This window comes from Microchirus variegatus (genome assembly GCF_963457635.1).
Source record: "Microchirus variegatus genome assembly, chromosome: 1".
NCBI lineage: Eukaryota > Metazoa > Chordata > Actinopteri > Pleuronectiformes > Soleidae > Microchirus > Microchirus variegatus.
This window is the reverse complement of record NC_139802.1, coordinates 27,845,989-27,862,294: the sequence shown is the minus strand read 5'-3', so window position 1 is coordinate 27,862,294 and position 16,306 is coordinate 27,845,989. Positions and strand designations below refer to the sequence as shown.

General features: G+C 41.8%; 1 pseudogene across 1 annotated transcript in view; it reads right to left on the bottom strand.

The window, feature by feature from the left end:
* LOC310925467 (fidgetin-like) overlaps positions 1-16,196 on the bottom strand; it is a 32,989-nt pseudogene extending 16,793 nt beyond the window's left edge. The window contains exons 1-2 of the transcript in view: positions 15,966-16,196; positions 14,907-14,940 (exon numbers count right to left, since the gene is read on the bottom strand). The product of the transcript in view is annotated as a fidgetin-like (transcript). The remainder of the gene's footprint in view (positions 1-14,906; positions 14,941-15,965) is intronic.
* Between the last annotated feature and the right edge of the window lie 110 nt (positions 16,197-16,306).

Genomic DNA, 16,306 nt, shown 5'->3' with positions numbered 1-16,306 from the left:
TAGGTTAATTCAGCATTATATTGTCATCTTCTTATCCTTCTCAACACTTTTATTTTGAAATTATGTGAAACATCACAATAAATATCATTATTTTAATAATGCACACATCGCCCACCCCCACTAAACAGTTGGTTTTTCTCAAAATTGTGCACTTTTTTTTAGTACACTCAGACTCAGTGGTTCAGAGAAGTAATGTAATGCCCGTCTGCCTGTTAAGACTCAGAATCTCATAGGTCTGTGTGCAACATTATCACTATATATCTTTAACATCATAGAGTGTAAAGGGAAGAAAGGACCTTAAAGCTCCCATTTAAAGGATTTTACTCACTAAACTAAATGAAATCTTTCTCAGACAATTGATAAATACAGAGTTGTAAATTTAAATACCCACAAACTAGACAATCACTTCACTGCAGGTGTTAATCAGATTTCCGCTTTATCCCCATGTATCCACTCCTTCGTAGCAAAAATCCTACATATTGCATGCTTCACTAAGCACAGACTGTAAACATGTAAATAAAAATCAGGGATAGCATTTTAGCTGCGTCGTATAGTGCGCTGCTTATTTCCTCTTTATGGGAGGATAATATTTGTTATACAGTTGGATAATTATGTCTTTGATAAAGCTTGAAATTGCACAAATACTGATATGTTTAATCATTTTAAGACACCTAAAAGTGTTATTGTGCCATCCCTAGTTTTAAACACGTCGTGCACAAGTTTTCCTTTTTGAAACAGACAGTAGACATAACCTCCACTCATCATCTATACCAGCATTTTTGCTTTTAGCTAAAAGTGCAGCTTTTCTAAGCGTTATCTATCACATCCTTCCAGGAGAGCATTCTATAACGCACCGACTGCGAGGAGCAGACAAAAAACTGCTGTCTTCACTGCTCTGCATTTCCCCTCCAGTTCAGTCTGATCTAGAGTGAGAGGAAACCATGACCTTGGTAACAGTGTGGATGCATGTGTTTGGTTGTGTGTTGGCAGCTTCATCATCTGCTTTCACATATTTTTTTTTCCAGGCAGCATTTCTCACAGCAGTAGCAGCAGTTAGAAAGTCTTGTTTTCACTCTCCCACTAAATAAATAATTACAGCTTTATTAGTGTGGGCCGTAGCTCTAGGCCAGAGGGAAACACAGCATCTGTACTCGTTTGTCACCTGGAATAAAAAAGCAAAATACACTTTTCACTCTTTTACACAAGTTTTAGGATGAGCATTTCCTATTCAGACAAACGGGACTCTTTACTCGTTTCCCTCTCTGAGTCCACACAGTTTGAGAGAAAACTAGCTGTGATTGGTCCACAACATGACATATGCGAGCAGGATGAGCACAAGGCAGGCAGAAGTAGAGAGGAGTGAAACGGATGCAACGCAGCGGGGAGAAAAGGGCGTGAAGTATTTAGTGTTGTGATAAGGAGCGACTGTGCTGTTGTGCTGGAAGGAGAATGTCATTCCACCATGGAGAGTCCCAGGAGGGAGATGAGTCAAGGCTGAGGCAGTACTGCGGCCAAAATAACGGCCTGGGATCAAGGCCTTGATATTTTTATAATGGAAACTTATGGAAACTTTTGTTTTTAATAGTAAGTCTTTGCTACAACAAAACATTCCTTTATGCTGAGCTTTCTCATCTCATTTGTTTCCTTTGCGTCAATAGCCATATGGTATAATTATATGTATTTTCAGTTACATTACTTTGGATTAAAAGTGTTATACAAATAAAGTCTCATTGATTGACTACAGCTGACTTAAAGGTCACATAGAGTGGTCCTGTTGCACATAAATGTTAGTTATGGAGGTCTACTTATATTAACTTCTTTTTATGGTCAAAAACCTCCTAGTTGCTGTAAACGAGCCATTAGAAATCCTCTTTTCTGACGTTGTTTCCCAGCCGCGAGACTTGAGACTAAAATCTCTCAACCCGGAAGTGACATATTTAGCACATCAGCTCTCAGAAGCACAGCTCCCCCCTCTGGAACGGTGGATGCACTGCTCCTCATTTTCAAAACATTGTTTTAACAATGTTTAAAAATGGCTTCTTCACGACTCCCCGCCGCAGTCCCTTTTATGACTTTGACCCGGAGTCAGACCCACGGTCAGAAGACACTGTCGCTCGTGAAACACCTCCACAATGGACGTTATTCTTCTTCTATGGTTCAATGTACGCAACCGGATGTGCCCGGACTAGTGCCCGGAGCAGGAGGATCGGCTGTTCAGGAGAACCAGTGTTTACGTAACTATAATGGGATTTTCAGAGATCTCGCTGAGCCCGAGATTACAATAAAACACAGCGTTCTCAGCAATGGCTGAACTGTTTGTTTCGAAACTTCAGGGCTTCATAAACGAGGTAATGACGCAGATACACTAAAAAACAGCGTTAATTGGAACTTCCGGTCTAGTTCGGCTTTAAACTGATATTTGATATTGCACACCTTTAGTTATTTATATACCTGGAAAAAAACATTATAAAGATCACACTTCAAAACTTCATAGATCTCTTTACAAAAACCTCTTTCCCTGCTCCTCGGCCCTGCAGTGACTGCCAAACTGTAAATCTACATACATTCCTGTTCTGTAAGCAATATCAAGCCATTGCAGATGCTCCAGCCCTTGTCAACAACTTGTACTAACACCTGACCACATGTGTCCGAGGGCTTCAGTGTCTCCTAGCAACAGTGAAACGTTACGCCGCTGTGAGCATGTCTGAGACCATAGCACAGATTTCTACACCGTGTCATTTCTAATGGCTTGCTGTCCAGCTGAAATGCTGTCATTTTAAGTTTTATTACTTCCTATATACCAGGGGAAGAGTCTGTGCTTATTCTGCACACGTTGGCCACAGATTACTCAGTGAGTATCTGAGCTGACGCCACTTCCCTGGGCTTAATCATGGATTTAACAGTGCCACTCATCAGGTTGTTAGCGGCGCTGCAGCTCTCAGACGTGGCTACGGGCCTCTTATCTTATCAGTCAATCGGCAACGGCACGCAGGAAATGAGACACACAACACTGATACTGCCAACAACATTCATCTGTCAAGATACACTGGCTCAATTACCATACTGTAGCGCAAAGCAAGATGCACAGCACGGCGGAGAAGTGGATAAATGACACGTTAGAAACGAAGTCATTAGTTGCGTCCATATAGGGAAACCAAAAGCTTGGCAGAAAGACGGGGAAAGAGGTGTTGTTTTTTTTTGGCCTATCTGTGTGGGGGAAAAAATGGAAGCGGGAAAACTTCTTGCAGCTCAGACATGAAGCAATCATGAGTGTGTGTGTTTGTTTTTGATGCAGCCCCTTAAATTACTGCACATGTTTGTTGCTTGGGTGGAGGGTGTATGTGAAGAGACAGAAACAGTATGAGAAACAGATTCACAGAGAGAAACAAAAGACTACGACAAACACAGGGTGAGCGAAAGAGACACAGACAGAGAGAGAAAAAGAGAGCGATAAGGCTGTATGCTGTGTGTGTGTGTGTGTGTGTGTGTGTGTGTGTGTGTGTGTGTTTGTGTGTGTGGACTGCATCTCAAGGGATCACTTACTCAGTATAGACACAGTACTGGAGGACACAGCACAACAAGGGTTCATTGGCCAAATTCTCTCCTCTTTACACACACATACACAGAAACAATCCCTCCAAGCAATATTCCTGTAAGCACTCGTCCACTGAGGATAACCGCATTGACTGAGGAGGAAGGAGTGGAAGAGTCTGATAGAATGAGGGGAGGAAGGAGAAAATAAAACGGAGGGATCAGGACGAAGCAGGAGGAGGAGGAGTGTCCACCTGGCTGGTGTCCAGGGGAATTAAACAGTCTGTTTACCATCTCAGCGCCTCAGGAGCGCCATGTTAGCCTAATGGCACGGACATGAAGCCAATTGATTTGTGGACCAATAGACTTGTCCCACTGCACGGGCAGATTACCTAGATCAGTGGCTCCGCATCAAGTAGACATCGCTTCTCGTTCGCGCCCCACAGGCAGCGGAATGTAAACAGGATTTAATGTGCGTCTGCAGGAGTGTGGGCAAGCATGCACACATACATGTACATAATGAAACAAGTGGGCTGATTTCTGCCTGTTTGGGTTATTTAACACATTCTTGCTGTCAGGTGAAATTGTTTGTTGGGAGTCGTTTATTCTGTAAAGACGGTCATCATCACCTCTGAGGGGCTGTTGTCTCTGTATGTCTATGAAGGGGTGGGAGGCTTGGTTTTACTGTGCCAACGCAGGTGCTACATTAATTAAATATGAATTCAGATGTGGACATAAATGCAACTAGATTTTCATTTGAAAACAGCGTTTTTAGAAAACAGTCCAGATAAGCATTTCAACTTTCACTATTTGGTCACAGTTGATAACCGAGTTGTGGCTGATTGTGGAGGTTGACTCTGTTGCGGTTTCCAAATGAGTATAACGCAGCCCTGAAGTTTTCAAACTAAATGGTAAAACTAAACTAAAGTGTATCCCAAAGAGATTGCATACATTATTAAATGAAATATTTTGTTGTATGGATATTGTATGGACTTTGAGACACCATGCACAGATACATTGCTGATTTGTAGAGCTGGAAACATATTTCCTCTGCACTCCAGCCTCATCTAAACGCAGGTTTTGTCTGCTTGGTCACGACAGGCGGGACGGAAGCTCAGCCCCTAAACACCTTAAATAAAAACACCTCAAAGGTATATTCCACGTCTGTGTTTTTGGCCACTAAATGTGAACTGGCCCTTAATGATCCCATAATATCTACAACAATGCACTCGCATGTGGTGTGTAATCTCCAGGAGAAAGCGCTTTCTCATCTTCTGTCCCCTTTATGAGGCGGCGGCTTAAAACTTTCCTCTCTGATTAAGCTTATAGTTACGGCCGGTTCAAACTCGCCTTGAACCGTCCCAGAGTTATTATGCTCTGGGCCTGGGTTTTCTGCAGGACTTCCCATGGTGCACTGAGCTCCGCTCTCCTCCTCTCCCTCTCCATCTGTACGTCGTCTGTCCATCTGTCTGTTCGTATCCCATTAATACACGTTACTTCTCAATCCACTCCCGTAGTTCTGTGCTTTCTTGTCTCTCTCCATCCTGTTGAGTTGCGGCTGTATTTTTAGAGTTTGGATGAGTCACCACGACAGATACAGATATTATTACTATCATTAGTTTTTTGTGTATGGGAATTGCATTCATACTCTCTCTCCATCTCTTTCTCCCTCCGTCAGCTCACCCTGTCACTAAGTGCTTGCTCATGGTGCAAAGTTGAGTCTCTGTAAATACTGTTGAAAAATACTACAGTCTGGACTTGCGCTATATTGAAACTGGCTGACATAAGTTCTGTTATGATTTGGTGCTCTATAAATAAAATGGATTTGACTTGCCTTCATAATTCAACATTATGTTTGACCGTCTGCTTTGGGTGGACTGGTAACGTTACAGCAGGATCATGTTGTGCAAAAGATTGTACTTATGACAAAAAAGGAGAAAAAAGTGATCAAGGACAGATACTTTTTTGATAGAAAATATTACATTAGATATAACTCTACTAAAAATAATCAAAATGTTGAATTTTATATTGATAGTACAATAAAAAATACATTTTATTGAGGTATTGTCCATCTCAGAAACCAATTTGAGTTAAAAAAAAAAAGTGTAAAAAGCCAGATTAGTTTCCTTTATTGCTAAAAAGGAGACAAGAAATATAAGGATACCTAACAATATATAAAGTATCAGAGCATTAGATCTATATAGAAGTATAGTACGGTGAAATTGGCTCCACAATTTACAGTATAAATGGTGCGGATTATCACTGCATTTGAAAAAAAAAAGAAAAGAAAAAGAGGCTTTCTGCAGGACAATGAAAGACCACACACACTTGATACTATAGTTGTCCACATGTACAGCCGTGGAGTGAGAATAATTCCACATTTTCCACAGTTTTCACTCATGTCACTGTCCCAGTTGATAAGCATGAAAATCCATTTATCTACAAAGGAACTGTACGCTCCATATTGGACAATGTCTCTTTCATGGTCCCTTTGCCGGCCCTTTCCCCTGTCCACAAAGCCACCCGACTGACTCCAGCACGTCTGTAATGGGCCACATTCATTTGATATCGACACATCAAGGAGAGAGATTGCCGTGCATCAAGGAGACGTGGAGCTGCTTCACACAGACAGCAATATGCTCTGAATATAAGAGAACAATACAAGGCAGACGCAGTTAGCCCCCCCCCAAAACAAGAAAAAACTGCAATGGACAAAGTGAAGGCCTCGATATATACAGTAAACCGTTCATCACTGGAAAAATCATGAGGCTGTTAAGGTTTGTCATAAAAGAACGACAAATGTGGTGTTTTCTATAGCTGATGCTGATCTTTTTCTTTCCTTTTTGGCCAATATTTTTGTCGGGGAAAGTAAGAGGAGAGAAGTAACTCAATATATTTCCTTTTCCTTCATTCAAAGCACAAAGGTTCAATCCACATATAATGTTATAATGCATTGCACAACACACTTTGACACAACATACCATTTTCTATTAAATGTATTGTTCAATGTTGCATTTGTAAAATGTTTGTTCAGCACATGTTTGTAGTTTTCTGTCCATAAAAAAACAACTTTGAAACCAGAATGAACTGGTTTCTTTCTTTCACTCAGGGGCAAATGTTAATCTTGAATGATCTGACATTTTATAGTGATAAGATAATTCCTTGATTTAAATTAACTTTTGCATTTTGAGTCTGTACTGCACTGCAAAACTAAACTCAGTCAAATAAAATTTTAAGTTACAAAGTAAAGGTTTTGTGACTAAGTAGCATTTATCCCGTCTCCAAGATCAAAAATGTGATTATACATGTTGGCCAATTAATTCTATAATGGTCAATTAATTAAACACAATGGCAAATAAGCTTCTGATTAATTGGCCCAACCTTTTAATTGGTATACCTCTGATTATCATTCAGTCTTCCCCTCCTTTTTCAGTGATGTTCTGTGAGCAGGAGAACGCCTCACAGATGGAGATCCAGAATTAGGCCTCGGAGGATGAAGAGGATGAGGTGGAGGAGTCGTCAGATTACAAATTTGAAGGTGGGGAAGTAGTAGGATTACACGTGCGGACCTGATGGTAGCCCGAATCATGCAGCTCACAGCTCGGCTGACTGTGTTGTTAAATTTAGTCCAACGGATTACGCAGTGGTCGTAGCACTGATAAACTGCGGTGAGGGGAATGTTTGAAAGAAAAACAGCTCTCCTGGACATTGTTATCAAAACACACTTCCACCACTGAGAGGGTCAATGTTATTCATTGCTCATCTAATCCATATTTGTGTAAATGAGGTGCACAGAGCTTTACAACACAAAAACCTTTGAGACACAGTGGAATTAACAGAGATGCTACGTCTTAACCACCCTCTGGCTAATGCAGCTAATGAATGAGAAAGTGCTAGCAGGCTAACGGCTCTAATTCTCCTTCACAGGCTATCATGTTGCAGCCCGGAGACAGATCAATACCATTTGCTCAACACACAGGAGGCCTGGGAATCTATAAAAGGGCTTTTATTGAGTAATTAAACACCCATTACTGTCCCTCGCAGCCAAACAATAAATTTGATCAGCCTCTCAGGCACAGATCCAGCCGTGATTAATACTCAGTGCATGCATGACATAAAAAGACCACAATGACATTTTACTAAGTCCTGTCTTAGGCCCTTTGACAGCGCAGGGGACAAATGTGAAGGTACGTATATAGTAGCTGCTTCAAGGTTGTTTAGAGCGGATGGACATTAACACAGAGCTCAGTGTGCAGAGAATAGGATTCTGGGAAACCTCAGAAACAGCACAATATTAGCCTCGGGCCAGCTTAAGATGAAATCCCACCAAGTACTTGCTGTCCCGAGACTGCCATGTCCAACACCACATCCTGCTTGACGTTAAAGACACAAAGTCTAATGGCAATGATGAGCTTAGCCTGTAACCCTAATACGCTGAAAGAACAGTAAAGACACTACCACTATACCTGTCACTAATATCATTAGTGACAGTTCAGGGTATTATAGCTTCTAATTTGTAATAACAAACAAAAAAGATGCAAATCAGTCGACATATATATATAATTATCAAACTAAAGAGAGTTCTGCCCCTGTGGAAAAGTTAAACAAAACCAGTTTAAACTTCTCTATTTACAGAAAACTACATGATAAAATATTAACAGCAATAAAATGGCTCAAAGTGTGTTTGATAATCTCTCTTTCTCGAACCTTTTTCATAAAATGAAAAATATAAAATATACTGCCCAGCCATACTATAATGTGTTAAAATGGTGTCACCCGTGTATATTTAAATAAATACTACATACTGTATGACATTTAAACAATTTAACTTTACGTCATTATTCCACGCAAACATAATATCTGACTGACGTCTTCATAGAAAATAACATGAGCATTGACAAATGCCTCAATCCCTTAACAACTACACTTCATCATGCCACACTCGTCGTGGCTGTTCCTTTACTATTCACCCTTTTCAGAAAAGCTGAATACCCCCCACACCTCCCACCCCAAACCAATTTCCCAGTGTCCTTTTTCTACACTTGCACAATTCAGAAACCTGCTACAATCCCATCCTTGTTGGGGAATATTTAGTGTTGTTGAGCCAACAATATGGCATCTGGGTGATTCTGCTAAATATGAATGGCCCATTCACGGGGCTCAATGGAGTCGCTTGGCAATGGCCCTCCTTCCCCTCCTTCCTCCATGCTCAAAACAATATTCAGCGCAGCAGTCTTGGCACTTTTCCCTGAAATCAACAAAAGAGGAACTCGAAGCTGTCCCTAAAACCCTCACAGCATTAAGCCTCTGTGAGATGCAAGTACTTGGCACAAGCAAAGCGATTTTACGACAATGGGCAAATCATACAGTGCTTTGTGAGATTTAGGGGATACAATAGCACTCCGTTTCCAAAGCACACATTAGTAAGCATGTCATCGGGACCCCCTGGGGGATTTGAGCAGCCTAGAGGATTGTGCGGTGAAGAGGATAAATATATGTTACTGGGCAAGAAGATGGAGCGCTGCCAATGCCTCCCTCCTTCACACAGCAGCACACTGTGGATCATGAGTGTGTGGAATGCATTAATAGAATAATCTTCTGAACACACAAACTAACCCACAAACTGAACCCATTTGGCTTGTTAAGCATATACATTGCAGCGCATCCAAAATCAATTTACAACCATTTAACAGAGCTCAAGGGGCGCTGATGAGGGGAGACAAAAAAATGAGCTCCTGCCATGAAAGTAAAACAATAATAACAACAACAAAAAAAAACAAAAAAAAAAACAACACTTGTTATAAATGTGCGGCGCTTGCAGCCATGCTGACCTCTGAGTGCTAAACAAAACAACAACGGACAAGCAGACACCCACTCAAAAGTCAATACCATGCGTGCCTCCTCTTCCTCTTGTATGGTTAATGCATGATGCCAGGTAGGGGAGACAGACGGAGAGTAGGATCTCATTATACACCGCATGCTATCATTAGTTATCTACCACATGTGTCCATCCTGCCAACGGACTTGTACAAGCAACATCTGAACGCTTCCTGCCTGCTTCCACTGAGGAAAGTTGGCCAACACACACACACACACACACACACACACACACACAGTAACATAAGCAGACATAATCACAGCTCGATATACAGTCGTACTCCTCTGCTCCAGAGACACTTTTCTCAGTTTGAAATGATCGTAAAACTGTCTTCGCGTTTTAAGACTGTTGCAGTTTTTTTTCCGACACTGGATTGGACAAACATCAATAATTGTGGTCGGAATATACCAATTATTTTAGTCGCGGCTTCAATTCACGGTTCGACCGTGTTACAGCAAGTGTGTGCGCAGGATGTAGCCCGTCACTGAAACACAGTTGAAAGTTGACGCACAAGTTAATCAGCAACAACAACAATATGTAATATAATTTACGCCAGTATCAGTATAACAAAGGTTCAGTAATGTTTATGCATTGTGCAAACACACTTTGAGACAGAACAGGTAATTGCTGTGAATGTTTTGCGTCTGATCAGCAGAAAGTTTCTGTGTTTAATGAGTCCTTCTCTGTCTTTTCGGAAGTTTAAAACCACAATTAACTGCTTTCTTCAACTTTCTTTTTCTTATCATAATTGTTATCGATGTACACTTCAAAACTTTTTCCCATCACCCAGCCTTGATTTAATAGCACAGTTATTTTATTTATTATTTACTTTTTTTTTTTTTACGTATTTGAGTAGGGACATTTAAAATATTATGAGATGCAGCAGGGTAAACCAGGAAGGACCATCATTTATAAAGTGATTAAGGGACCGAAATGTAAAGTGACAGGAGCAAAAGTGTGTATTGTAAGATTTACATTTTTTTTTTTTTTTTTTTGCAGTTTTGCAGTTATAGTTATTGCACTTACGCATGGAAAAGGATTAAACTGCACATTGTCCTTGTCAGAATTCAACACTATGAATTAAAAAATAATTAAACAAAAAACAAAATAAAACAAATAATTAGCTGTAGTCTCTTAATCGATGCTGTAAGGTTTGAAGCTGCTGAGCAACAGCAGGTGTTTTTTTTTTGTTTTTTTTCGCTCTTGCTTGTGTCCGTCTCCCAGAGGCCACAGACGGCTCAGTGATGCTGTGCCACACGCCCAGCCACTCAACAGCCTTTGTGTCCATCCTCTGGCAGCTTGCCAAGCTTAAACACACACACACACACACTCGCACACACATATATACAAACACACAAAGTCTGCCTCATACCCAATGAGCCATTGTTCATTAACGCGCACGCACACCTTTGCGGTCTTGCAGACACAAAAGTGTCCCCGACTTACTCGTCCAAAGATGCCTCACTAATCAAGACATTCAACCTCAGCTGGTGCTGAGACTAGAGGGAGGGGGCAGAGGTAGAGGGTGGTTGGAGGTGGGCTGGAGTGGGACCAGCAGCAGCAGCAGCAGCAGCAGCAGCAGCAGCAGCAGCAGCAGCAGCAGCAGCAGCAGCAGCAGCAGCAGCAGCAGCAGCAGCAGCAGCAGCAGCAGCAGCAGCAGCAGACGGCCACTATCTAGCCAAGCAAAATCAGATCATCCAGCCAGAGCCGGCAAGTGAGAGAAGAGCAGCGGCAACAGCAAGAGAAAGAGAGATTACGTTAGATCCTTCCTGTCTTAAAGCTGTCATTTTCTTTATCCGCTGCAAAAAGAAAAAACAGCCTCTTGTTGTCCATAATCTTTCATCACCAGGCCAAATGAGCGTTGAGCTCTTCCACACATCAACGCACAATTTAACTGAAGACTTCCAGGGCAATAACCTAATTAAAGAAAGTGCTTCTCATTTGAAAATGGATAAGCAAATGTCGACTCAGGTCTAATTGTGTGGAATATTTCCAAAAAGATTTAAGTTCGATTTTTTTTTTAAGCATATTGAACACTTCAACACAATGACAGTTAGAATAATGTGCCAGAGAATCCAGGCCATGGCTGGTGGAGATCGCCGCCCAAAACTAAACAGAGACCAGCCAGGTCTGCTTAAAATTCAAGGAAATGGGGCAGTGGCTCGCAAAGGAGGTTAAGAGAATGAGGAGGGAAAAACTGCAGCTTTGATTTGATTAAAACCTATAACAAGCTGAAAAAAAACTTCAAACATTTCAGAGGAGATTTCATTCATTCAAGTGTTATAATGCATAAAGTCATGGTAAGGAGGTGAATTAGGGAACAAGACGTGGAAGAGGCTGGAAATGTAGCGACAATGATCTCGGAGGAGATTTGGCTTAGAAGGTTTGATCCAGTCTTGACCTGAGGTGAACCAGGAGCAGCTCGTGTTAATTCCTTAATTTCTTTTAATCTAAAATGTTTGAGTAGATGCATTTAAAATGCATCTTCTTAGATTTAATTTTTCAGCTGATTTACAATCACGTCATGGCAACTGGTCACAATAAACACAGTCAAACAGTGTGCTTGATTTAAAAAAGACTGTGCGGATAAAAGAGCAGAGTGTGAAAAATGATATGTGTAAATGTTCGGCGTTTTAAACTTGTGCAGCTTTTAATATATTTTTTTCTCTGACTTTTTTTTATAAGCAGACGTTGCACTGGTGCTATTTATGAGAGTGCGAATGCACAAAGGCAATAAAAGTATTCTATCAGGGGTTTGACAGGTAACTAAATAGCTGTGAGTCAGTCTATTGTGGATCCCTATCCCTACAGATTTTGACTGGATAATAACCAGCACTGGGAGCAACAGCTGAATGGGTATACATTATGTTTGAGGAAAGATGCTCAACAATAACAATAAAAAAACAGCAACTGTCAGTCACAAAAACCTTGTTTAAAAGAAGAAATTGAGCCAGTGTACCAGAGTAAAGGAGAGGAGGGGAAGAGAAGGATGAGGAGGAGGACTGAGTGGATCATGGTGTCAAGGATTTGAGGAATTGGCGTCCGCACATCTACGGAGAAATGCGTCTCGGGCAGCGGCGCAACCGACAGCTGCCTGCCGTCTCTGGGAGAGGAACTTAGATCTGCGAGGAGGGGCTGTCAGCGAGTGTGCTGGGAAACACACAAAAGACTACACAACATTTAGCTGACACACACACATACACACACACACACAAACAGCACCAGCACTGCCTACTGGGACAGAGAGAGAAAGAGAGAGAGAGATGGAGGGGAAATAAGTGGACAAAGAGTGAAATAGATGAGCGAGCAAGGAGACAAGACAGGCTGACGCACTGTCGAGCAAACGTGGAGGAAAGAAGTGCTGGTGATGTGGAGGGAGCTAGGGAGGGAGGGAGGGAGGGAAGAGGGAGAAATAGAGAGAGTGAAACAGACAGACAGGTCCGAGAGGGATTTGTTCTATTTGCATGCGCCAGGCTCCCATGGGGTCTAGCTCCGCCCGGCAAGCCGAGAGCACAAAAGATAACACTTAACATATTTGCTAAAAGATGACAACCCAGCCTGGATCTCGTTTGAAGAGGCCCTTTGTCAGGACAAGCAGACAGGAGAAATCCACTGATATGGACGTGGCAGAGAGACACGAACACATCTTTCTCTCTCACTGTGTGTGTGTCTAAAGCACAATATTTCCCCCCACGTCGCTTTTACATCTGGCAGAAGTCCCACGGGGTGGGCCGGGGATTGCACACCGGTGGCTCCGGGATGGTAAAACAGCTTTTAATGGTAAACATTACAGACTGATAGAAAGTGTCAGGATAATTTATTTATATGGTCCCGCAGGGAGTCTCTCCAGCAGCCTTGTAGCACACCAGCGCTCTCTATTCATTTGAGGGAAAAGTCCATATTTAGATAAATAAAGGAAGAGTAAAGGGGAGCCTGTGTGTAAAGCACTTTTTCTTCTCTTCCTATTATCTGTCCTCTCTCTCTCTCGTTTTTCCGCTGTCCCTATTAGCTGTATCGGGGGGCTGCCAGAGATGTGAGGCGATACGTTATGTGTATAATGAGGGGGATTATTGCTACTGTCACTGCAACACGTGCAGACAGAGGAGGCACAGGGACGGATCTTAAGCCGAGGACTGTAGCAAACAAATAGACTTAGAGGACTAAAGAAACCGCTGAGTATCGACATTATTTACATTACACACAACACCACACATGCGATGTTGTGCCTCTGGCTCTCACTTGAACGCACACACTTGTCACGCTAAACTGGAAAGTTAATTCTTTCACTCTCTTATTTTCTAGTGAAATAAAAGCAAACAAACGTATAAAACACTATTCCTCATGTGTTCAAATTCTGCAAAACACAAATCAAATAAAAATCAATGACTTGTTTGGAAATTCCAATCAGACTTTGAGTCAGAAAAAAATCAAATATGGAATTATATTTGATTTATATATTTAAATAAATAAAAACACACATATGAGGCCAATGTGCTATGAAGTCCTCAATTTACATCACACACACATCTGTACATACATGTACACGAGAGTAAATGGACTCACACACACACACACACACACGCACACACACACATTTACACACGAGTGCATGAGCAGCACAGGACATGGAGCCAATAACTGTGTGTGTGTGTGTGCGTGCACGGCAGAGAGTCAAAAAATCAATAGTTAAAGGTTGAGTCCTCGCTAATAACTGCTACGGAAACATAGAACATGCAGTTGTGACACCTGAGCCTTGGTGTGTGTGTGTGTGTGTGTGTGTAGCCTACAGCCGCGCTCGTGAATGTGCTCATTTGTTAAAAACCAAGCCTCTGCACCTGTAACAGGTCAGTTAGGATGGCTGTTTTCATTTCTGACTATGAAAGGAGGTTCTCCTGAAACTACAAACTCGCACGGATCATTTAGTCAAAACACACCTGAGCTATAATTTCACAGCAGGTCGTGTGTCACACGGTGTCTTAAAAGCTGCCTGTGTTATCATGTGATCATAATTATTCATTTCAGTAAAATATAAACGTGTACATATTCAAGAAATAATATTAAAAAAAATTTTTTTTAAATGAATTCTAATTTTAAAGTAATCAAGGCCTTGTTCACTGGGATGCCACATCCACAAATATCTGTGATATTATGCATCAATCCAACTAAAAACTGCAATCTTTAAAAAGTCAAAATACAACTCTACCATTTAGTTTTATATATATACAATAATATTTCATTTAAAGCTGCAGGTGAAGCCATGTCAAATATATAAGACGTTATATATCGATAACAAGTGTGTTTACTGTGTGACACAAGTACAACTAGAAAGTAAAAAAATAAACAAAACAAACTAAAATAATTATCTGCAATTATACTGCAGAATAATGGAAATTCACAAAATACACAGATTATTCCTCCAGCTCCAAAAGCTCATCAGGACATCTTTTCTTTTTTCTTTTTTCCACAATACATGAAATTGAAAAAAAAATGGACCTACCATAGACGCTGTTGCTGCTGCTGATCATGTCGTTCTGGAAGAGGGAGAAGAAGAGGAGATGAGAGCATTGGAATTAATTGTGTGGAGGAAAAAACAAAACAAAACAAAAAAAGCCAAAGTGATTCTCCTTTGAATAAAAAGAGAAATAATATCTAAACACTTTCTAACTGTTCTTCGACTATTTTCTTTTCTCTCTTTGCTTTCTGGGGTCCTAGCACTGCTCGGATTTCAAGTCGTGTGAAAGGTGGGCAACTCAATAGGAGAGGCGTCTATAACCTACATGCATCTCATTAGAAAGTGGAGAACGGGATGACAGGCAGTGGTTAGAGGAGGGAGAGGAGGAGGGAGAGGAGGAGGAGAGGTGAAGAGGGGGATACAGAGCAAAAAAAAAAAAAATCAACTTGTGCATGATTGTCCAGGCTGATGGAGAGTAGAGTTAATGTCAAAAAAATAATCCAGATTATTCTTACTCGGTGTTTATTTTCAAATAACCAGAGTGCTGTTTGATAAACAGACATGCTGCATGCAGTGACACTGTATCCGCTCGCGCACAGCAGGGCAACTTGTTGTAACCGTATCGCAGCAAAAGAGGCAGCAGCAGCAGCAGCAGCCTGAGAAAAGGCTGTGTGTGCGCGCAAGTTGTGTAATTCTCTCCCTCCACACTAATAATAATGAGAGCTACACACACACACACACACACACACACACACACACACACACACACACACACACACACACAGTGGACCCACAGCGGACCCACAGCGCAGCTCTGCGTGTCCGCTCCTCTGCGTTTATAACCGTGGCGCAGGTGCGCTCCTTAAAACAATCACATGAGAGGACGCAAATAAAACAAACTCGCAGGTGAATGCATGCACGGTTTGCAATTAGGGAAACTTGTAAAAATAACAATATAACTAATAATAATCGAAGTGCACACATGCATTAATCCGGGAGAGTCTCGCCTCCTGCAGACGCGCTGTCTGCTCTGACCACTGTGCTGTCTAACTGCAGACGCAGCAGATCCACGGACCATCCACGTCCTCCACTCCGAGTCCTCACCTGTTTTTCTGGCGACGAGTCGGAGTCTCGCGTGGCGCGTTAGGGTCGCATGGATCCCGGGTCTGAAGTAGTGTCGGAGAATCGGGCACCGAGGTTAAACCGGGCTGCGTGCGAGCTGAAACCATCCCAAGTTAACGCAGGAAACACTGACCACAGCTACTGCCATGTTGGAATTTCACCAGCCCCGAACAGCTGCTTCTCAGACTGACCAGTGCGCACCCCACTGCGCATGCGTGTGATGGAAAAAAAGAGGGTGAGAGGAAGGGAACAAATCCCTCAATTCCAATTATTCCCAAAAGCGTATTATATTATAGAAAAAGTGTGCGAAGAGGGTCTGAATG